This window comes from Ambystoma mexicanum, chromosome 2p (assembly GCF_040938575.1).
Source record: "Ambystoma mexicanum isolate Mex_15411 chromosome 2p, UKY_AmexF1_1, whole genome shotgun sequence".
Classification (NCBI taxonomy): Eukaryota; Metazoa; Chordata; class Amphibia; order Caudata; family Ambystomatidae; genus Ambystoma; species Ambystoma mexicanum.
The window spans coordinates 169,714,131-169,736,941 of NC_090923.1; the positions used below are offsets into that span (position 1 = coordinate 169,714,131).

Here is a 22,811-nt window from a genome sequence, read left to right on the forward strand (position 1 = left end):
TGATGGGGTGGGCCAGGCATCTGGGATGTCCAGGTTGAGAATTGTTTCACTTCATTTAACTCCCTCTGGAATAGGTCTGGGGAGGTGTTGGTCTTCAGATAATGCCAAGGGTTTAAATGTGGCATGGGAATTGACAGTTTATACATTTCATCGGCATAAGTGTTTTAAATTTATGTTTTATACTACAGGTCTCCTTGGTCCTCTTTGGTGGGTTCACAAAGCCAGGATTAGTTGGTGGTCAAAACATGGGAGGTTTTTACTTCATCCAGGTGAAGATTATTTGACATCTAGGGTATTGCCATCTCTGTGGTTGGCCGCTACTTCCAAATTTGCATATTTACTCATTTTGAGCTTGCGTCTAGGATGCTGGCCAATATTTTAGACCATTGTTTGGTGAAGTTGGTATTGGATTTAGGTGGTCTGTAGGCTACCATGCATGCAAAATAGGCATTGGTGTTTCCATTCTTGCAGGCTGTTGTGGATATTAGCCGCGTTTTTTCATAGCTGATTTGGCATTCATGTTTCCTACTGTTTGAGCGAGGTGGTATGTTAGGTTGCTATGGCTTAGACACACTTTTGAGATGGATTAGATCTGTCATGCTAAGGTGACATTTGCTTGGGGGGTGGATTGCCAAGTGGCTGAAGTCTGACTTGTATTGTTCTTGACTCCCTTGAATATCTAAGGTTAGAGGACGAGTCTTGTCATGGGAGAGTTATTTCCCGGAATATAAAGGTATTCTGTACTATGAAGTGTCCTAGGCTGATCAGTTCCCCTGATTGATTGATATCGTAACATATTTTGATGTGATTTGGTGCGGGAATCTGAAGGTGAAAGTTCTGAAACATGGATGAAGGGGAGCAGAAGGGTATAGTAAGTGATGATTTGAAAAAGGCACTGGCCTGAATAAGGGCAGCCAGAGATCTGGTTTCACTGGTCATGAGGATCCTACAAATGAGGGAGCTAGTTAAGAGAAAGCCAAGGATATTAATGGAGAGGGTGTTATTTCACAGCGTAAGGATTTGTGGAGGGACAGAGGGAGGCGATGGGAGTCGGTGATATGGGGCCTGAGGTTGGTACCTTAGTTAAGCAGTAATGCACTAAGCCTAATGACCAGTATCCACAATCGTCAATAGCAGCAAACAATGTAAAGTTGGAATGACTAAGCCGAATGGGGGTGAATACTTGTAATACTAGGGATGGTTTCAGTCCGCAATTAAAGTCTGCTAATAACATGCTGCTTGGAGGTGTAGCAGGCCCATCTTGGATGCCAAGGCAGCCAGGCAAACAAATCTGACCCATTGCCAAGCTGCCCTTCTCCTTGCCGCCCAATAGAATTGTCGCGCTATCTGACAGTGTAAGGGGCATGAGGTGTGATCATATGTTCTCCCTGGCCAATCAACGTGGCTCTTTCTTCACTGGGCCACAGCTCGGTCGTTGTGTGGAATCATTGCCATGTTGCTCTTGCTCTTCCTGACCTGCAAAGCTTTCTGTGGTTAACACTATGTGAGGCCGCCTATCCTCGTAGCCATGTGCTATGAAGTTGATGATGGGAGACCTCAATCTCTTTTTGCAGTAGGGGTTATGGCTTGAATGTAACAAGTGATCTTGGCTAACGCTAAAGTTGGTTTAGTGCAGTCACGTGTTCTCACCCAGCCAATCGTGCAGCTCTCATTGCAGTGATCCAGCAGGTGTTTGCTAGTTGTTTCCGGAAATAGAGCTATATCTACGTAGATATACTGGCATAGGTGGAAATAGTTAAAAATCTCAAAACCCAATCTGTTGACATTTTAATTTTCTAATTGGTTTCCAATGTGAGCTGCACAGCCATTTGTGTATTGTTTCTGACTTTGTGATTTCCACCCACAATAAATGGTGGCTTGCCCACGAAGCTCTGTTCTCTGTTGAGAAGCTTCAACTCTTCCTGGGAGACCAGGACATGCCTCCTCTAGGGGAGATGTAATAGCTAGAAACTTCACAAGGACCACTGCAACATAATGGGGAGGTCACACCAGGAGAGGTAATTACTGGTGTCCTTTTGATCTGAGGCAGACAGGTGAGTCTGAGTGTGGGGGTGGGGCCAGTACAGTGTATCTGTGAGAGGACTTTCCCTTTGGGGGAAGTGCCAGCCATGTTGTAGCTTCCAGGCCTACACTTCCTTCCTGAGAACCTATAACCTCCTGCAGACAAAGTTCTCTGCAAGCTGACATATCAAGGAATCAATATTGTTAGAACAGCAAGGATTGGCCCCTCACAGAAGGCTTGGCATAGACCAATCCGCTGTGGCAAAGTGTCTTTTTAAGGGGGTGAGACTCACCCACCTTACTGAATCACCTTTGGGGAATTACCTTTAATGAGTTTTAAGAATCATCTTGGAACTTCTTGAAGAGAATTTCACTGGAACCTTGGTGGGATAAAAGCAGTCCAATGTTCCCACCCATTGGGTGAAAGCAAGGACCTCCGAGGAGATTGCACATTCTTCCCCCACTTGCTGCAGGGGAATATTCGAGAAACCTGCTGTAGGAATAGCTGCCTTTTGCTATCTCTGCAACCTTGAAACCCTTTGCAAACTCTGAACTCATTTTGTGCTGCTGCAAAAATCTGAGCTTCCTTTTGACCAGGCCAACACCAAGTCAATATTGCCTGCCTCTCCCAAGCCTCTTTGAGGCGCAAGCCGTTGCTGCTTGTTGAACCACATTACTTTGAATTCTGACCAGCCAGCACACCAACTCTGGTATTGAGAAGTTTATTATAAATTAAATTTATATATATGTTTAGTGAACCTGTCAGGACACTTTTTTGTTTTGTGGTTTAGTGATTTCCCGGTCCTTGACAGAGTAGGGATATACCCTCTAGTGCATTAGCACACCAACTCAAACCAGAGACTACACACCGGAAAACGCCCAGACCCCTGGCTAGACACTGTTGAGTTCCTGAACGATTAGGTATAAATCTGTAGTTCTGTCCCACTGCCTTGTTCTTTGGGCCCATTTTATGACTTAAAGGCAAACGTTTGACAGGTCTCTTAACATTTATACTCCTCACTAGCCTCTGGCTAGTGATAATTGATTCTTGGCTCTTAAAGGGCTGCCATACCCAATGATGTGTTTGCATATCGAGACATGAAGGGAGAAGTGACCTTCTATGCTTGGTTCGTGGCTAATTGATGTGTACCCTTGCTCTTGAGCTTAGTTTGACTTTTCTACAAGAAGTTGCCTGCATTGTGTACATTCTCAGTGTTAATCACTACAGGGGTGGGTTGGTGTTTTAAAATAGTTTCTGTTCTTTTAGTTTAATTAGCCTTGCTTTTGTAAAATCTGTATTAGACATTTCTTTTATTTTGATACTTGCTGTGCTATTGTTTTTTGGATGTCTTCATGCTGGCTCATATCCCTTGTCGCATGCTTAATTAAAAAGGCAAAGAAGATCTACCATTCAAGCGCTGCTTGCGTCACATTGGATTAAAGATACTTCTCTTCTGGTAGCAGTGTGGGGCTGAGTAAGATCTTACAACCTGTGCTCAACCCTTACTCCTACAGGGCAGTAGTCATTTTGTCAAATTAGTTGGCCTATCTCCTTTTTTGCAAATAAAATATATTTTTGTAGGTTTTACTTCATACAGGCAGTTTGTTTCATTGACTATTCAATAACTAATATCTATTGAAACCTTTTTTGAAGGTGAGATCATTAAAACGAAATACTGCTAGCCTGACTGCCCTACTCTAACCATTGGACTAGCTATGCAAATGTTGCTAATTATTACAGATGTGTGTTGACATGACATACCCAAAGAGCTGGGTCTGGGGATTTGATTAGAAGTGAGTCTATGCGTAGTATGTGTTTTAGTATGACCGAGTGAATGGTATGTTGAATAATTGTGTCAGCGAGTAACCTTGTGGTGGGTGTGTATTGTGGAGAAGGGGGGGGGGGGGCGGCGGCGTTTGTAGAAGGTGCAAAACAGGGTGGTCCGTTTGTTTGGGACAGTAGACTACCGATGGGTACATATGAACGACTGCACCACCTAGGAGCTCAGTTGTTTGTACCATATAGGGAAAGTATTAAGGTGGCTTGTTAGATTTTCGTGTAGGTATTTGTTGGATTCCATTATGTCTGCATTGATTCTAACCAGAATTAGTTTGTTCTCTTAGTCTTTTGTTATAGATATGCGTGCGGGATGCTGGTATGATCATGCAGCTATCTGGACGCCTTCGATTTCTGTCCAACTTGCAGTGAGTGGGTGAATAGCTGGTTGAGGAGTCAGTGATTGTCTCATGAGAGTGATATTTTAATAACAAGGTTTTTAACTGTGTTAAGAAAGTTAGTTGGTCTCCTACTGTGCAACGTGGTTTGGACAGAGTTTCAGGGCTTGGTTGTGAGGAAGGAGCTGCTAATCCCTTTGTGCCTTTTGCTGTTGAAGCTTAGTACAGTTTATAATGCATTCCTGCTGGATTTAAGATATCTCGAGGGTTCGTAGTTGGTGAATGTCTTTGTAATGGATTCAGAGACCTTGCTATGGAAGGCACAGTAGGTTATATGTAGACATTTCAAGTGAATCCTGTGTTGTGTCTGGAGGGCTGGAATGATGTTTGTATCTTTCGGCCTGTGCAGCAGTTTATGGGCTGCCTTTTGGACTCTCTGAAGTCTGTGTACATTTTCCCAAAGTCCATGATAGACAGTTGGTATTGTTCAATTGTGGGAGTACAGTTGGGTTGACTGCAATGTGCTTGAAGGTCAGGTAGTGTTATGTGTCGGGGTAGAATGGAGTTTGGAGAAACCTCTCCTTGTGATGGGTTTAGTGCGGGGTTCTAGTGTAAGATCGTTGTCCATCATGATACCTAGGTTTCTGACAGTTGTCTTTGGCGGGGGCAGGTACCCATTTCATCCAACCAGGGGATTGGTGTGGGGTTTGCTGGTATGGTGAAGCAGATCATAGGCTTTTTCGGTTGGGTCTGTTTGAGTTGTTGTGCTCATTGAAGAGTCCACATGTGAGACAAGCGCAGAGGCAAAGTTTATTTGTTCTTCGGGGCATTTATTGTGTTGAATCCAAAACATTTCCAACAGGATGAGTGCTAGCTGAGAACATGTCCATGCCCAGGGTAAATGAATAGCGCTCACCTTGTCTGTTTGGTGTGGGTTGTCTGTTACATTATACTTGGTGAAAAGGCATTAAAATAGTTCTGACCCTCCAAATTAGTCACTTCAGAGCATAGCCAGAGCACTGAACAGCCACCGGGGTTGCCAGTGAATATAGGGGACATTGATAGCACTTTGGAGGGCAATTGCACTGCAGAAAAAGGAGTGTGTTTTTGTAGGTCTACCGACTGCTGCACTTGGCATCCTTTTTTCTTCACCTTTCCCTTCTATTACAGCAGAAGTAGGACCAGCAGTTCCCCCTCGTGTTTCTGCCCCGATGCCAAACCAGCTTCTGGTGAGAGCTGCTGATTAGGGGAGAAGGACATCTGACAGCAGAGAGCTCTGTAAGCATGAATGCTGACAGGCTTTATGAACATGTACCAATTTTTAAGCTTATTTGCACTGGCCTTGCACATACTGTACTTGTACGAGATTGTGGAGTAAGCATGCACTGGCCCTGTTGCCCTGTTCCATTACCCATTTATGAGAGAAGCTTGCACAGGCCCTTTTAGACAGTTGCCCTGCCAATGCTTTATTTGTGCATGTTGCTAAGGGAAACTTACGCTGGGCCTGCCCATGCCGTAAATGTTTGTGAGGTAAGCTTAGACTGGCTGTATCCATGATCTAGCAATTTCTAATTGGCCTGCTAAACCCTTTGTGAGAAGCTTGCCCTCACCCTGCAATGCTATAATTTGAGCAGGAAGCTTGCTCTACCCAGCCCGTGCTGTACATGTACTTGGTGGTTGTGTAAATGTACAGGAACCCTGCATGGGCTGCATCTTTCTGTGAGGAAAGATTCTACTAGCTGTGCTTATGCAGCATCTGATGGATTTTATGGAAACTTGGCCTTGTGCTGTCCATAAAATACCTGCTTGGGGAAAGTTAACACTTGCTGTTGTGCCTGCACCATTATATTTGTAAGGGAAGCCTGCGTTGGTCCTGCCCATGTAGTAACTGCGTTTGTTGCATGTGGTCTATATGTTAGGAAAGCACACTTTTGTGGGATTTGCAGCGCCGGCTGCCTGTGCAGTCAGTGATATGGTTGAATGTGCAGGAAACACACTGCTGCTATCCTTGCTCTAACCTTTCTGTTGGTGATATTGGCTTGCAATGCTGCTTTCGACGATGTACCTGTAGCGTGTTTTTGAAGCTTTTACTGCTGCCTCTTGTACTGTACCTGTTCTTTCTGTGGGGGTCAATTACTCGGACTACCCATATTTTACTTTTCATGTTTGTCAAGGAAGTTTGTGTCTTCCTCGTGTGCTGTCTGTTTCCTGTGTGTGATTAAAGGAATAGTGCGCTCAGAAATATTATTGGCAAAAAAGATGGCCAATAATAAAAAAAATCTGAAAAAAATATATATTTTTTAAAAGTCCCTATGTAAAGTATTGAGCAAATGAAGCTCAAACTTTACAAGGTGGAAGCACTAGGAAGCATCCATTTTGTGAAATGGATGCTACCTGTGCTTGCCCTTGCAACACTAATGAAGCAAAAGCCAGCCAGCTGTAGTAAACAAAAGCTACCACTGGGTGGATTTTGCTTCATTGTTAGCAGAGGACGGAGACCAGAGACTGCAGGCAGGAAAGCTGCATCTCAGTAAGTGCTATTTTCTATTTTTTTTAAATAAGCACTAGCTGTGGGTTTTTTCCAAGTTCTCTGAGCTGGAGGAGCCTGGAAAACTTAGAAATAAAACCGCAGCTTTAAAAACGTATTTGTTTGCGGTAGCTTCAGCTTGGAGCAACATAGGCTCCAAGCTGAAGCTACTGCAAACATAAATACAACGTTGTTGTATTTAAAAACGCTGCAGGTTTCTTTCTCGCGCTCCTCCGAGCTGGAGGAGCCCGAGAAACTTAGAAAGAAAAACCGCAGCGTTTTTGAAACACAACCATGTTGTGTTTCTGCCTGCCGTGGCTATCACTTTGGGTCTCCGGGGTGTCCCGGAGACCCAAAGCGAAAGCCAAGACCGGCAGAAACACAACTCGGTTGTGTTTCCGTGCCGCAGTTTTCTGCCTGCAGCGGCTTTCACTTTGGGGCTCATGGGCTCCCCCGGGGGAGCCTGCGAGCCCCAAAGTGAAAGCCGCTGCAGACAGAAACACAACGCGGGTGTTTTGAAATGCTGTAGTGCTTCTCACTGCAGCAACTTTTGCGTGGAGTCTCCTGGGCTCCCCCAACCCTGAGGGAGTCTAGGAGACTCCAAGCGAAAGCTGCCGCAGTGAGAAATGCAACATTGTTGTATTTGTAAATGCTGCAGTATTTACAAATCCAACAACGTTGTTATTCTGAGTGCGCCAGCTTTCGCTTGGAGTCTCCTGGGCTCCCTAAGGGTTGGGGGAGCCCAGGAGACTCCACGCAAAAGCTGCCGCAGTCAGAATAACAACTTTGTTGTATTTATGATTTCCGTGGTTTTCCAATCACAGCAATCACAAATAGTATTTTTAATTGACGCGCCTCAGCTTTTTGCATTCATTTTACGTTTTTCTGTGCTTCCCTGGGCTTGGGGAGCACCGAAAACGTACAATGAAAGTGAAGGCAGCCTCCTCTCCTCTGCTCTGGCTGCAGTAAGCGAAAGCTCCCAGTAGGGGGCTTTTGCTGCTCGTTTAGTGCCGCAAGGCAGAGCTGAGGAGGCTGCCTGAAATCACAAAATGGATGCTCCCATGTAAACACTTTCAGCCTCGTTTGCTCAAAGTGTTTAGACATAATTTGAATGAAAGTTCCTATGTAAACTATGTTTTAGACTATTGGCCATCATTTTAGCAAATAATATTTCTGAGTGCATTATTCCTTTAAACTGCTTTTACCAACGCTATACCTGTTTAGTGAGTTCATGAAGCGTCGGTAGGGTCCACATTCATGAAACTTAACTCCTAACTTTGCGCAACAAATTGAGTTAGAAGGGATGACAAAGGTAATGTCCTGGTGGCTTGGCGTTAATCTTGATTACTCCAAGTCCTCTCATCCTCGGCGCAGTCAATTTTCTCACCTTCCCTCCTGTACCATTTGGTGCAAATTTGATAAGCTTGCCAATAGTTTACTTATTTTTATTAGTAAGACTGGAGGTGTGGTCTGTAGAGGAGCCAGTATAGAGAGGAAAGGCTTTTCTTTCTTTTTAATTTTAAAGCAGTTTCCAGCATGAATGCCTGTCGTGGGGAGCAGCCTCACCTCATTATGGTAATGGCTGTGAAGGGTGGCCTTATCTGGAAGATATGAACGCTTCAAGGGGAATGCTGTGTGCGATCTGTCCATTCAGATATTTTGGGGTAAAGGTTGTGAGGTGGTTGAAAGTTCCTTGCAGCCAGTTTGCCTGCTGCTGGTTATAAAGATATATTTAACCATATACTTTGGGTAAACACAGTCTTTTTCTTTCCTTTTCCAGTAATGCAGCGTCTAGCGCTGTTGGCGAGGCAGAACTGAGGTTGTTAGCGGACTGATCTTCTACTCGGGTACTCTGCAATAACCGAGCTGCTGTAAGGGGTGGGAACAGTGGACTGAAGTGGTAGTCTTCCCTGGTGACACGACTGCTCTCCCAGTATTGCAGGATGTTTACTCACTGCTGGATCCAGTACAACAGCCACCTTGACAAGGACCGTAAGATGCCTTGTATTTGTCTCCTTGTGCCTGTGGACTGTTTGTTGTAGGCTTAGACCTTGCTGCTAGACCAAATGGAAGAACTGCTCTAGAGGGTCAGTGGGGCACTCTGTATAAGCACGTTCTAGATTATTGCTTTTGGAAGAGTCATTATTTGTTTTTGGATTGCCATGGAAACCTCTTATTCAATACGCTCAGCAAGTCTGCAATGTAGAGCAGAGCCCTCTGGCAGCTGCCTCCCGCTGATCGCTTCCCTTCTTAGTCCTATCATAGTGCCATCATTGTTTCTTTTGTTCACACCTTTCCCACTTGCCAGGTTTCTGTAGAATCTCACCCCACCACTGCTTTTCTGAAACCCTCTAAGCGTGACTAGGGTAGATCGTTAAACCATCTATGCTACACTGAACACCTTGGAATTTAATAGTATGTATTTAAACACTGTTATTCTCTCTTTTCCACTTTAATGACTTATGTTCATATTATTTTGATTTCTTGTTTTTTAACCCAGACTTGGCATAGACACATTAATAATTGCTTACAAAGTTTGTATGTACGTTTGTGGATTACATGGAAATTCCATATAAAACAAATATAATGAAGCATATATTCATTGTATATGGCAGATGAGCTAAACCATTGTATCTGTCATTTGTATGGGTTTTCAAGCATTCTATCCTTTTTTGTACTTTTTGAAGTAATACAATTCTACATTTCCTTCTCTCATATTGATCCTAACTGTTTCTATGACAAACCATTTCAAGGCTTCAGGTTTATGGCCTTTATCAAAGTAATTCTGCACCATTGGTTCGAATGGATTGTGTTCTCCAACTTATTCCTCATCTATGACATGTAAGCTGTGCTGCTTCGGATTTCTTTTGGGCACCCTGCGTCAATGTCTTCGGGTCAATGTCCCTCGAAGGCCTCCATCGAGGTCCATGTCATCGGATGTTATAGGTAGCATGCACAGCCCCGTAGTCTCAGTTCCATTTTTTTCCACAAACTTGTTTGCTTTATAAAACTTGTGGTTTCTGCAAAGTTACTGTATTATGTCTTCTACCCCCTACGACCCCACGGTCTGGCTCCAAGAAATGTCGGGACTGCAGCTCCAAGATGTCGATTATGGATCTGCATAAAATGTGTCTGTGGTGCCTGGACGAGAACCACGCCACGGATGACTGCTCGAAGTGCCAGTCGACTGCCAAGGCCTTGAGGGAACGTAAGGGGAAATTGAAGGTAGGAAGGGTGTCCCAGCCGCGTAAATCCAAGTCGGCTGGTCTTTTGACCGACGAGTCGAGAGGGGACTCTCCTCGTCGGAAGAAGTCCAAGCGCTCCAGGTCCTGCAGTCGTTCGCGCCACTCGTCTTCATCGCGGCGGTCCTGGAAGCAGCGTCACCATTCGCCTTCTTCGTCCTCTTCAGACGATGCCTCTCCGAAAAGGGTGACCTGCCCCACCAAATCCTCGACACCGCAAGAGTGGGATGCTTTCCAGGTGCAGATGTTGAAGATATTTCAATCCCAAGGCACAGTTCCGTCCGTGCCTTCTGACAAAGCAGTCAGGGGAACTCGGCCGGATACTCTCGCACCTTCGGGCCTGGGTGGATGGCGTGATAAACATTGGGAGCCTTCGAGGCCCCGTTCAGACAAGGCATCAGGTGTTCACCAGAGACATGCCAGGTCCAGGTCGTGATCTTAATCTCCGGCGAAGCCTGCAAAATTCTCGATGCCCTTGAAGGTGTCGATGCCATCTGTGCCATGGACGTCGGGTGCGCCTGTCGGTTCTTTACCCCCGGCGAGGCTGTCGGCACCATAGTCTACGCCGACTGAGCCATCGACGTCTTCGATGCCATCTGAGCCAAATTTACTGGTGGAGGTCCCTGTGACTGTGGACCCTCCGAGGAAGGCTACTTCTAAGTCTGTGAAGACTGTTAGAGAAGAGGTGTACTCCTCTCCCAAGGAAGGACTTCTTTAAGTCTCTCCAGGACATTTATGAGGACAAAGAAAGGTCTGAAGAGGATGTTGTTCCTTTTGGTCTTCCCTATTGTACTCCCGGTGTTCCGGAGTGTCATTTCTGAAGAGAGTCGGATGGAGGATCTGTCAGTCCTTGCATGATGCCAGTGGCCTTGACTCTTCCCTGAGGTGGAGATTGGTAGGCTGGATCCGGGGATCATGCTGACTCCTCTTATCAGAGATTGATGTTGAGAGTTGTGGAGTATCTGTGCTGTGCCAGGCCTCCGGTGCAGTTTGATCAAGATGATCTTACACGTATTCTGGATCGGGGTCCGTCCACTGACCCGGTATTGCCATTTCATATGGCATTGCAAGAGGGTGGCTGCTACTTGGAAAACCCCAGAGAGTATTCCGGCAGTGAGCAAGTCTTTGACAAAGAAATACCGCCTTTCCTGTAGCGACCCCAGCTACTTGTCCACACACCCCACTCCGGAGAGTTTGGTGGTTCAGGCGGCTACCGCCACCTCGAAGCAGGCAGCATACTCTACCATCCCTCCTGATGGGGATGATAAGCGCATGGAGGGTTGGGCACGCAAGGTATTTTCTGCTGGCAGTATGGCGTTGAAGTCACCCAACTCCACCTGTGCATTAGCAAAGTTTTCGCACACTCTGTGGAATTGCATCTCTTTAGCGGCTGATCATATTACCAAGGGGGAAGAAAGGAATGGCTTTCTAGCTATTGTGAAGGAAGGCAAGAATGCCATGCGTGAATCCCTTGAGTCTGTGCTGGACACAGCAGATAGTGTCCGCAGGTCCATAGCTACGAGCACTGTGATGCGCAGATTTGTGTGGTTGCAGAAATCGGGGTTTGCACCCGATGTGCATGCTCGACTTCTCAACATAACTTTTGACAGGTCGCATCTCTTTGGCAGCAAGGTTGACGAGAGCCTTGAGAGGTTGCAGACCTCCAAAGCATCTGCAACATCTTTGGGTGCAGCTGTTCGACAACCTCTGCCTTTTCATCCTAGGGGACAGCAATGGATGGGTTCCTTTTGCTACTACTCATTTGGAAGAGCGGGAGGGATAGCCAGTCAGAGGGACCAACCTAAGTTTACTCGTAGTGGATGAGGTAGAGGTGCCAAGGCCGCTCAGGCAGCAGCCTCTTTGCCATTAGGCGCTGCCACAGCCTCTTCCAAACCTCGGAGGCCTTGTCTCATTTTTCACCGTCGGGGGCAGGCTGTCTCCACATCTAGAAGAGTGGCGAGCCATTACTTCAGATGCGGGGGCTCTGGAAACAATAGCCCACGGCCAACTGCCGTCCTTTTCTAAGACGGCTTTATGACAATTCACCGGGGAAGCATTCTTTGAGGATTCCGGATCTGCTCTTTGTGCAGGAGATTTTGTCCCTGCTAGTGAAAGGCTCTATAGAACCAGTGCCTGTGGAGGACATGAACAAGGGTTGGTATTCCCTGTATTTTTTGATTCCCAAGTAGGACGGAGGACAGAGACCCATTTTGGACTTGAGATACTTGAACAAGCTCCTTAGGAAGGACAAGTTCAAGATGGTCACGCTTTCTGAGATCCTTCAGGCCCTCCAACTTCAGGATTGGTTTGTGTCGTTGGACCAGCGTGATGCTTATTTTCATGTGCCGATCTATCTCAAGCACTGAAAATACCTGAGGTTTGCAATTGGCGGCTTGCGCTATCAGTTTCGGGTCCTGCCATTTGGGTTGACCTCCGCCCGAGGGTCTTCACCAAGCTCATGGTGGTGGTGGCAGCGTATCTCAGGAGAGGGGGGATTCATGTCTACCCCTCCCTGGACGATTGACTGATCAGGGTGCGTTTTCCCAAACAATCACAGCGTCACCTGCTACTCCCTTCACAAACTGGGTTTCACCCTCAATTTCAAGAAGTCGCATATGACAACGGTCCAACGGCTCCAGTACATTGTGGCTGTGTTGGGACTCGTCCTTGGGGGATGTGCTCGCCACCCAAGCTGAGGGCTCAACACATTCTCAAGATGGTCTCCAAGTTTCAACAAGCTCAGACTCTTCTGGTTTTCAAATTCTTAAGGTTGCTCTTCTTCATGGCATCCTGCATTTTTCTGGTGCCAGAGGCCGGACTGAGAATGCTATCCCTTCAGTGGGCTCTCCAGACTCAATGGTCCCAGTTCTCAGGCAAGATGTCAGATCTCCTTCATGTTCCCGTCAAGGTCTCCTAGGATCTTCTGTGGTGGGCCAGCGAGGAAAATCTCATAAAGGGGGAGCCTTTTTGGCAACCGTGGCTGGAGGTAACAGTGGTGACGGACGCTTCTCTCACAGGGTGGGGGACTCATGCCAACGATCTGACCATCAGCGGTCGTTGGTCTCCATCAGAGTCCAAACTACAAATCAATCTTTAGGAGCTGAGAACAGTCAGGCTAGCACTCAAGGCTTTCCTGCTATCAGTGCGGGGAAAGAATGTCCTGATAATGACGGACAACACGGTGGCCATGCATTACCTAAACAAGAGAGGTGGTGAAGGGGTCACTCCCTTTGTGCAGAGAGGCAATGCAGCTCTGGTTTCGGGCAATTCAAGATGTAATCTCCCTAACTGCGGTTCATATGCCGCCCGAGAATAGAACATAGCTGCGGACTCTGAGTAGGCAAAGCACAGTCTCCCACGAGTGGGAACTAGCTCAGGAAGTCCTTCAAGAGATCTTCGCCCTTTGGGGAACCCCGCAGGTGGACCTATTTGTAACTGGTGCCAACCGGAAAGTGCAAAAGGTACTTGTAAACCGGTAATCTGTGCCTTATGAAATAATTACTCTGAGATTGAAAGTAGGTGTTATTCTGTTTCAGAAACAACTTTTATTAACTTTAGTTTTCTTGCTTATAGGTAAAAGGATACATCTTCAACTCTTCTGACAACCTTGACAGGAGGCAACTTCAAGCAATGTGGTTGGATAATTCAGGTAAGTCTTTCAGGTTTACTTTCTTCAGTGTTATAGTTCTCCTTACAGTCACTGTTAACTTGAGACTTTACTTATCTTATTTCAGCTCCTCTGGTTTTATCTCTTATTCATGTCTTCTTCCCTTTACTGTTTATGTTCAGTTATTTTCCCTCAGCTCTTGGCCTTTGTTCTAAACTCGCATACGTCCTTCCTTGTTTATTTTTGTTTTCTTATACTTTCATTATTACTTTTTCTTTGGCTCTCTTGTCTTCAGCAGTGTACAAATTCTGCTCAAGACACCTTCTTGTCTTCGTTTTAAACACTCATTACTCTGCTTTTGTCCGTTTTATGCTTGCATTTCCCTTCTCAGACTTTCATTCGCACTTGCTCCACTATTTGTCGGCACATATTTTTACTTTAATCTCCTTTTGTCCGCTCTAGGCTACAAATGTCTTTCACAAATGTCTCTTTTCTACGATAGTCTCTTTTCCCATGAGACTCTATCGCACCTGCAATACCACAGTGTTCGTTGTTTTCTGCCCTTTATTACAGTTATTTTCTCCTACCTCCTTCGGCACGAAGGTCTTCCGTCCCTCCAGCCAGCTGCTTACTGCGGATCGGTTTCGTCAAGAGAACTCCGCCCACTCCTTCACTGCCTTCTTCCAGCCGGCGGCTCCTAAGGATCCCCGCCCCTCGCCTCAGCTGTTTTTTCCTTCACTTGGCGACTCCGAGTCAGTTTCACCCCGCGGCTCTCCCACCGTACGATCTCTGGATCGAAAGTTTGAGTAGCCTCTTCAACTACCTCCGCACCGTTGTAGGAGGCTGTAGTTCACCTCCTTCCTAGTCGGAGTCGTCGGACCTTCGTTCTCTCACCGGCAGCAGCGCCTCGTCACACCGTTAGCCATCACCGACTCCGACACTCACACGCCTTCAGTCGGTTGCCTCAAAACCTCAGAAACATAACTTTGTAAAAGCGCAACGGCGCAACTCTTCACTCAATTTTCATATATGTAATTATTTCAGTTTTCTTTCCGCTTCAGCCGGAGCTTTTCAATACGCCCATTCATCACTGTCATTCTCCAGCTCCCCCTAACCTGTCTCCTAGCAACGACAGAGAAAACAAAGAAAAAGTAAGTTCTTGAATCCCTGCCCGTGATTGGCTGTTAAAGCTGTCAATACCTCTCTCCAGTTAATAGACGTGGTTAACCCCTTAACGCCCTACTTGTCCTGGTATTGACAGAGCCATCCCTGATTGAGCATCTCTTGCGTGCTTCCCATTGAATCTATCACAGTACTGCTCGAGGGGATTTCCTCCAAGGAGCTCTAGGAGACTCGTTCGTCATGGATTGGTTGGTCCCGCTTCTGTACACATTTCCTCCGATCCATGTCATTCCTCAGGTTCTCAGGAGGTTGCGTCAGTTCGGGACCCGCATGATCCTCATTGCTCCGGATTGGGCCAGGAGAGCGTGGTACCCGGACCTTCCAGACATGTCCATCTATCCTCCAATGAGCCTTCCCCCAAAGAGAGTATCTTCTCGAGAGAGAGAGGAAGGTCGGGTTCTCCATCCAGTAGTCGAGACTCTCAACCTACACGCATGGTTTCTGAACGGTTGATATAATAAGGATTTGAACCTTTCAGATGACGTGATGGAGGTGTTGCTTTCAGCCAGCAGCTAAGTCCCTGTACCGTTGCCGTTGGCTTAAGTTTTACGACTGGTGCAGAGAAAAAATGTTGATCCTTTTTAGGGCTCAATTCCGGAGGTTGTCTCCTCCTTACTTTCTTTGGCCAACAGGGGTCTTCAGGTGGGAACCATTAAGGGTTACCTGGCAGCGTTTCTATCTTTAAGCGCTCGTCCGAGGAATGCTCCTATTGTAATTATCAACTTATAACTCAGTTCCTGAAAGGGCTCACAAATGTGTTCCCGCCGACGCCTTTTTAGGTCCCGGTCTGGGGCCTTAATTTGATCTTGAAACTTCTGTTGGGTGCTCCATTTGAACCTTTGCATTCTTGTCCGTTGAGATTGTTTTCTTCGTTGCAGTTACCTCTGTTCGAAGAGTAGGTGAGATGCAGCCACTTCTAAGCCACCCCTCTATTGAGAGTACGTCCGTCCTTCCTACCTAAGGTAGTGTCAGAATTTCATTTAAGTCTGAAGGTGGTGCGCCTCGCCTTCTATCCTCTTCCAAATCCCAGTAAGGGCGAGGAGATACTCCATAGGTTGGATCCTAGGATGGCATTGAGCTTTTATCGTTCAAGAATGTCCATGGTCAGAGTGGATGACCAGCTCTTTGTGGGGTATACTGGACACCGATTAGGCCAGGCTGTTTCTAAGCAGACCTTGTCTAGGTGGATCGTCCTCACTATTTCAGAATGCTACAGGTTGGCTGGCAAGGACCCTCCTGAGAGCTTGCGGGGTCATTCCACCAGAGGCATGGCTACATCGACAGCCCTGCAGAGGGGTGTACCGGTAGGGAACATCTATGATGCTGCAGTGTGGTCTTCCATACACACGTTTGTTAAGCATTATTCCCTGGATACTTCCCATGCTCAGGATGTCACCTTTGGTAAGGCAGTTCTTTACTCTGCCATTTAATTGGGTATGTCTAAATTCTTCTCCCTCCTCCACTCTTGGATACTGCTTTGGGAGTCTGTCATAGATGAGGAATACTTTGGAGGACACAATCCATTCAGAGATCAAGTTACTTACCAACTGGTAACGTTCTTTCGACTGGATGTTCCTCCAACGTACTCCTAATTGCCCTCCCAGCCTACGCCTCTCGTATTTCCCATGCAATTACAGCTTTCGGTCCAACAAGGCTAAGTACAGTCAATGCTGTATTTTAGGCATGCGGGCCACATGTTCTGAGGGGGAAAAAACATGAACTGAGGCTACGGGCGCCGAGCATGCTACTTATAACATCCGATGAGGCCCCCCTCAACGGAGGCCTTCGAGGGACATCGACCAGATGCCATTGACGCAGGGCGCCCTCTGCCAAAAAAAATCCCAAACATTCTGATACAGCACAGCTGTGGACGTTACATGTCATAGATGAGGAATACGTTGGAGGAACATCCAGTCGAAAGAACGTTACCAGTTGGTAAGTAACTTGTTCATTTTGGTGTCATCTTTCCAGCATGAATTAGACCAGTGTTCTCCTATAATAGTTGCAATTTTCTGGGTTGACATGCCAATGTACAGTTTTGAGCAAGGGCATTTTATGGCATACTTTGAGAACTTGAAAAATTCCTTAATTCCCAAGAAAGCTCATTTATATGTAAACTGTTTGGTAACTTTGGTAGATATACAATTTACACATTGTCCTCATGGGTCATGTCTTGTAATGGGCTGCATCTGCAAAGAAATGGGACATGATTGCCCTGTTTTTAGGTGTTTGGTATGTTCTTTCTGTATTCTGTTGGATACTATATCCTTTTTTGAAGGCAAAAAGTGGCTTTGGTAATTTTTCGTCCAATATCCTAATTAAATACCAATGCTTCTTTTGGATTGTTTGATTTTGTTGCTTACCTTGGAGAACATAGTCACACAGATTAACCTATTCTCAGACTGGGTTCTCTTATTAGGATACAACAATGTGTCACTGTAACAGGCTTGTCGATATGCCGGATTTATGGCTCTTTTCGGATATCCACGTGTACTTAATTTTTCTTTGAAAGTTAGCAATATGTTTTATCAAAATCTTCTTTGGAAGAAGAAAATCTAATTCTAAATGATGTCCCAACTGGTAGGTTCATTTTCTAAACTCATGCATTGGCAAGTAGTGAAATCTAATAATGTTTCTATCCATGGGTTTTGTATATAAATCTGTAACCTACTTGCCTTCTTAATTGTTTATGGTTAAATCGAGTAACATAATCTTGTTTCTGCTCCAATGAGCAGTTAATCTTGCATTATGTTTTTGCTCATGTAACCAATTATTTAAAGAATTTCAAAACTTGATATCTCTTTGCCAAATTGCAAATCTAGCCTCAATATAACTCCATTTTTGAAAGGTTTCTCATAAAGCGCTCAGTTTCTTCTCAAAGGTAGGTCTGCAATCAATAATACCATAATAATACCAATTCGAATGGATTGTGTCCTGCAATGTATTCCACCTCTTTGACATGTAATGTCCACAGCTGTGTACTTCAGAAACTTTTTTCGGCAGAGGGCGTCCTGCGTCGATAGCGTCGGGTCGATGTCCCTCGAAGGCCACGGTCAAGGGCAATGTCACCGGATGTTATAAATAGGACGCACGGTGCCCGTAGTCTAAGTTCTGTTTTATCTGCAAACGTGTTTGCTAGGGAGACTCGGCGCACCTCGTGTATTCCTCGTGAGTGTCTTCGATCCCTCCGTCTCTGCAGTCTGGCTTCAAGACTTGCCGGGACTCCAAGTCTAAGATGTCGATAACCGACCCACATCGCATTTGTTTCTGGTGCCTGGGTGAGAGTCGTGACACAGACGACTGTTTCAAATGCCAGTCGCTGACTGCTAATGCCTTGCGGGGAGCATAAGGGGAAGCTTCAGGTAGGTAGGGGTTCTAAACCCAGTAAGTCCCGTAAAACATCTAAGGGGATGTGCACCGACGATTCGAGGGGCGACTCTGCGTCGGAAGGAGTCCCGGGGATATCAGTCCCGGAGTGCTTCCCGCCATTCATCCTCCTCGTCTCGGCATTCCAGGAAGCACCGTCACTGGTTGCCTTTCCCGTCCTGCTCGGAGGATGGAGCCGCAACAAAAGTGGCATGTCCAACTAAGTCTTGACTCCGGAGGAATGGGCTGCCTTCAGAGAGCAGATGCTGGTGATTTTCCAATCCCAGGGCACAGTTCCGTCTGCGCCTTCAGAAGAAGCCGGCTGTTCACGCTCACCTGGTTCCCACAGGGGCGTCGATCGGACCCGGAGAGCTGCGGTCTCCACCAACGTGATGCGTAGTGAAGAGATGACAGTCTGGACTGGCCCACCTAATCTTGTCTGCTGGACTCGTAGAAGTATTCTCCTGCAAGTGGAGAAAGGGATTTAGCCACCCGTGGACTTTAGTGATGGCCCCCCAACAGTTCTCATTCTCCCCACTAATCACCTCCGATATTCCCTTTTGGTAACCTCACCTTATGTTTTTAAATGATGAGCTCTCCATCCTGCATGGCATGCAGGGGCGCGTAGATACCAGTTACTTCACTGGGTTGAAGGTACTGGAGGTGTTCCGGAGGAATATTGACGCCAGTGTCTATAAAGTTCAAAGAGTTCAATATGTCCGATGTTCACTCTTGTTACATTCCCTCGTTAGGTTGCAGCTGGGTCCAAAAGAATTTTGCCTGGAGGCAGCTGATGGCGTTCAGGTAAGAGTCTGTATTACCAAACACTGTCTGGTAAAAGTTGCATGAGTTTAACTTGCTGTTTTCTCTCCCTTTATAGGTGCGGCATAGGAAGATGCGGCGAATTAAAGAATAATACCTCCGGTGGTAAAGCAGGTAAGCCTATGGTGGCAAAGTGATTGTCCTTGTTGGTTTTCTCGGCTCACCTTGTTGTTCCTTTTGTTTTCCCCCCAGGTGCTGGGTTTCGACGAAGAAAATGAGCGCCGAGCCGAAAGATGCGGTGGACTGGTGAGTATAACGCGGCGCTGCTGCTGGCGAAGCGACGCGTGCTGAAATAATGTCCTTTCCAGGCTCAGAGATGTGCTGGGTCCGGAATCAGGTAAGCAATCAAATAATGTCTGTGATCTAACCTCTTCTCCTTTCTTTGCCTTTTGTCTAGGAGCTCCGGATTCGAGGCGGGCGTGGCAGAAGACTGGATGCTGACTTGCAGACACGGTGAGCGTTACGCTGCTGGATGCAGAATAACGCAAAGCTGCACTTCAGTGGTTTAAATAGTCTGCAAAGTAGTCCCAGGTAAGAAGTTCCCCAGAACCACACCCGAGTGAAAAATAGTCCCTGTAATAAAATAGTCCCATCCAGGCCTCACGTTGGCTTGGACTTATTTGCAGCATGGTCTGCATAAGGTAAGTAAAGTCTATAAGCCTGGCACCTATGGCGCCAGGACTGATTTCTATGATGAGCCTGGCGCCTAAGGCGCCAGGACTGAATCCAAACAGCCCCCAGCCGGGGCTGTTGGGGTTTTAATGAGTATCTGGATGCCTGCTCCCGGGGCTGATGGACTCGATCCGGATGCCCGGGGGTAGGCATCATGACACCAGCAAGGAACAGTCTCGATCCGTGTCTCGCACTCCTTTGGGCTCAGGTTCTTGGCGCGACTCATCAGGAACCTTCGAGGTCCTGCTCGGACAAAGGCTCAGGATGGTCGCAAAAGATGTGCTTCCAGGTCTCGGTCCTCGTCCCCAGCGGGACTGCAGAAACCTGGTAAGGGCTCGAGATCGGCATTGACACTGTCGGCGCAGTGTCAGTCTGATACGGACGTCGAAGCTTTTCCTTCGCTACAGACCTCTGTGCTGTCGGCACCCTTATCAATGCCGAAGCCGTCAGCACTCTCGACGCCTTCGAACCTTTTGGCTAGAATTTACCGATGGAGATCCCTGCTACTGTGGATTTTGAGCCTGATTTGGCTCCTGTCTTTTCTGGGGGCAGTCAATTGGAAGATACTAGTGGCTTGGACACTTCTCCTGAGGTGGAATTTGGCAGGCATGAGCATGGGCATTTGGCTGCTACAGGAGACTGATGGCTAGAGTCACTAAGTATCTTGGCTGGTCCAGTCCTCCTGAAGCTTTTGTTCAGGACTTAACAAATATTTTGGATCAAGGTCCGCCCTCTGACCCTGTGTTACCTTTTCATTTGATATTGCAGAAAAAGGTGGCGGCTGCTTGGCAGACACTGGAATCTCTTCCGGCAGTTAACAAATCGTCCGGTAACGACCCCAGCTACCTTTCATATCACCCCACTCCCGAGAGTTTGGTGGTTCAGGTGGCTACGCCCACCTCGAGGCAGGCGGTGTACCAAACCATCCCTCCTGATAGGGATGACAAATGCTTCGACGGTTGGGCATGCAAAGTGTTTTCTGCAGGGAGTATGGTGCTGAAATCGGCCAACTCCACTTGTGCCCTAGCAAGATTTTCACACGCTCTGTGGAATTGTTTCTCTAGCAGCTGAGCATATTCCCGAAGGGGAAGAAAGGGATCGGTTCCTTGCTCTCGTGCAGGATGGCAAGGATGCCATGTGTGACTCCCTTCAGTCTGGTTTGGACATGGCCGACAGTGTTAGCCGGTCCATGGCTGTGAGCACCGTCATAAGCAGATTTGCGTGGTTGCAGGAGTCGGGTTTTGCTCCGGATGTGAAATCCTGTCTTTTGAACATGCCCTTTGATGGCGCACATTTGTTTGCCAGCAAGGCTGACTAGAGCCTTGAGAGGTTGCAGACTTCAAAAGCTGCGGTGAAATCTTTGAGCGCAGTTTTCTGTCACCCTCTGGCTTTTTGTCCTAGGGGACAGCAGTGGAGGGGGGGTTCTTTTCGTTACTACTCATCCTTTGGTAGAACGAGAGGAGCCGCCAGTCAAAGGGGTCAGCGTAAAAGTACCCGTGGTGATCAGGGAAATGGGGGTGCCAAAGCCGCTCAGGCAGCTGCCCCTTTGCCTTCAGGCGCTGCCTCAGCCGCTTAAAAACAAGCATGAGGCCATGTCCTGTGGTTCGCCAGTTGAGGACAGACTGGCTCAGCATCTCGTAAAATGGCAAGATATTACTTCGGATGCGTGGGTTCTGGATACAATAGCCCACGGCTACTGCCTTCCCTTCCTGAAGCGGCCTCAGGACAATCCACCGGGGAATCTCTTTGAAGCTTTGAGATCCGCTCCTTGTGCAGGACATCTTGACCCTGCTGGAGAAAGGCGCTATAGAACTGGTGCCTGTAGCGGCAAGGAACAAGGGATGGTATTCCCCATATTGTTTGATTCCAAAGAAAGAATAGGGATTGAGACCCATCTTGAACTTGCGTTGGTTGAACAACCTTCTCGGGAAGGACAAGTTCAAGATGGTCACTCTTTCTCAAGTCTTCCAGGACTTTCAACTTCAGGATTGGTTGGTGTCTCTGGACCTACAGGATGCTTACATTCAACCAAAGCACAGAAAGTACCTGTGATTTGCGGCTGGCGACTCGCACTTTCAGTTTCAGGCCCTGCCATTCGGATTGACCTCCGCCCCGAGGGTCTTCACCAAGCTAATGCTGGTGGTGGCAGCGTATCTCTGGTGAGGGGGGGGATTCATGTCTACCCCTACCTGGTCGACTGGCTGATCCGTGCGTGTTCTCCTGAGCAAGTGATGGATCATCTCGATCTGACCTGCCGCTCCCTCCACAAGCTGGGCTTCTCCCTGAATTTCAAGAAGTCGCATCTGACACGTCCCAACATTACATTGGAGCTGTGTTGGACAGGTCCTTGGGGAAGTGTTCGCCTTCCAAGGTGAGGGCTCATCACATTGTGGACGACTGGCTGATGCGTGTGCATTTCAACCAGGACAAGTTTCAACATGCCCAGAGTCTCCCGGCTTTCGAATTCTTAAGGTTGCTCGGCCTCATGGCATCCTGCATTTTTCTGGTGCCAGAGGCCAGACTGAAGATGAGATACCTGCAATGGGTCCTCAAGATGCAGTGGTCACAATACTCAGGCAAGATGTCGGATCTTGTCCAGATTCCACTCTGTCTCACAGGATCTACTGTGGTGGGCGAACGAGGGGATCCTGATGAAGGAGGAGCCGTTTTGGCAACCGTGGCCGGAGGTGACAGTTGTAACAAACGCTTCCCTCACAGGATGGGGAGCTCATGCTGAAGATTTGACTGTCAGCGGTCGTTGATCTCCGTCAGTCCAAACTCCACATCAACATGTTAGAGCTAAGGGCCATCAGGCTGTCCCTGAAGGCTTTTATGCCGTCTGTGCGGAGGAAGTGTGTCCTTATCATGACTGACAATACAGTGGCCATACATTACTTAAACAAAAAAGGGGGGGGGGTTCACTCCGTTGTACAGAGAGGGGATGCAGCTCTGGTTCTGGGCAATCCAGCAGGGAATATCACTCTCGGCAGTTCATCTGGCTGGAGAGGAGAATGCGGAGGCGGACGCTCTGAGCCGGCAGAGTACAGTCTCTCATGAGTGGGAGTTGGCTCAGGAAGTCCTTTTGGAGATCTTTGCCCTTTGGGGAACCCCACAAGTGGATCTCTTCTTGACCAGTGCCAACTGGAAGTGCGAGAGAATCTGCTCAAGGGAATTTCCTCAGGGAGGAGACTCCGTT

At 47.2% G+C, this 22,811-nt stretch overlaps 1 protein-coding gene across 9 annotated transcripts in view; it reads left to right on the forward strand.

Annotated features, from left to right (window-relative positions):
• TMCC1 (transmembrane and coiled-coil domain family 1) overlaps positions 1-22,811 on the forward strand; it is a 987,752-nt gene that overhangs the window by 225,895 nt on the left and 739,046 nt on the right. For 8 of the 9 annotated variants that reach the window (XM_069643435.1, XM_069643431.1, XM_069643429.1 and 5 more), the window contains one exon: positions 13,540-13,615. The exons of the other annotated variant lie outside the window; for it this stretch is intronic. The gene's annotated coding sequence lies outside the window, so the exon portion shown is untranslated. The remainder of the gene's footprint in view (positions 1-13,539; positions 13,616-22,811) is intronic. 9 annotated transcript variants of the gene reach the window in all.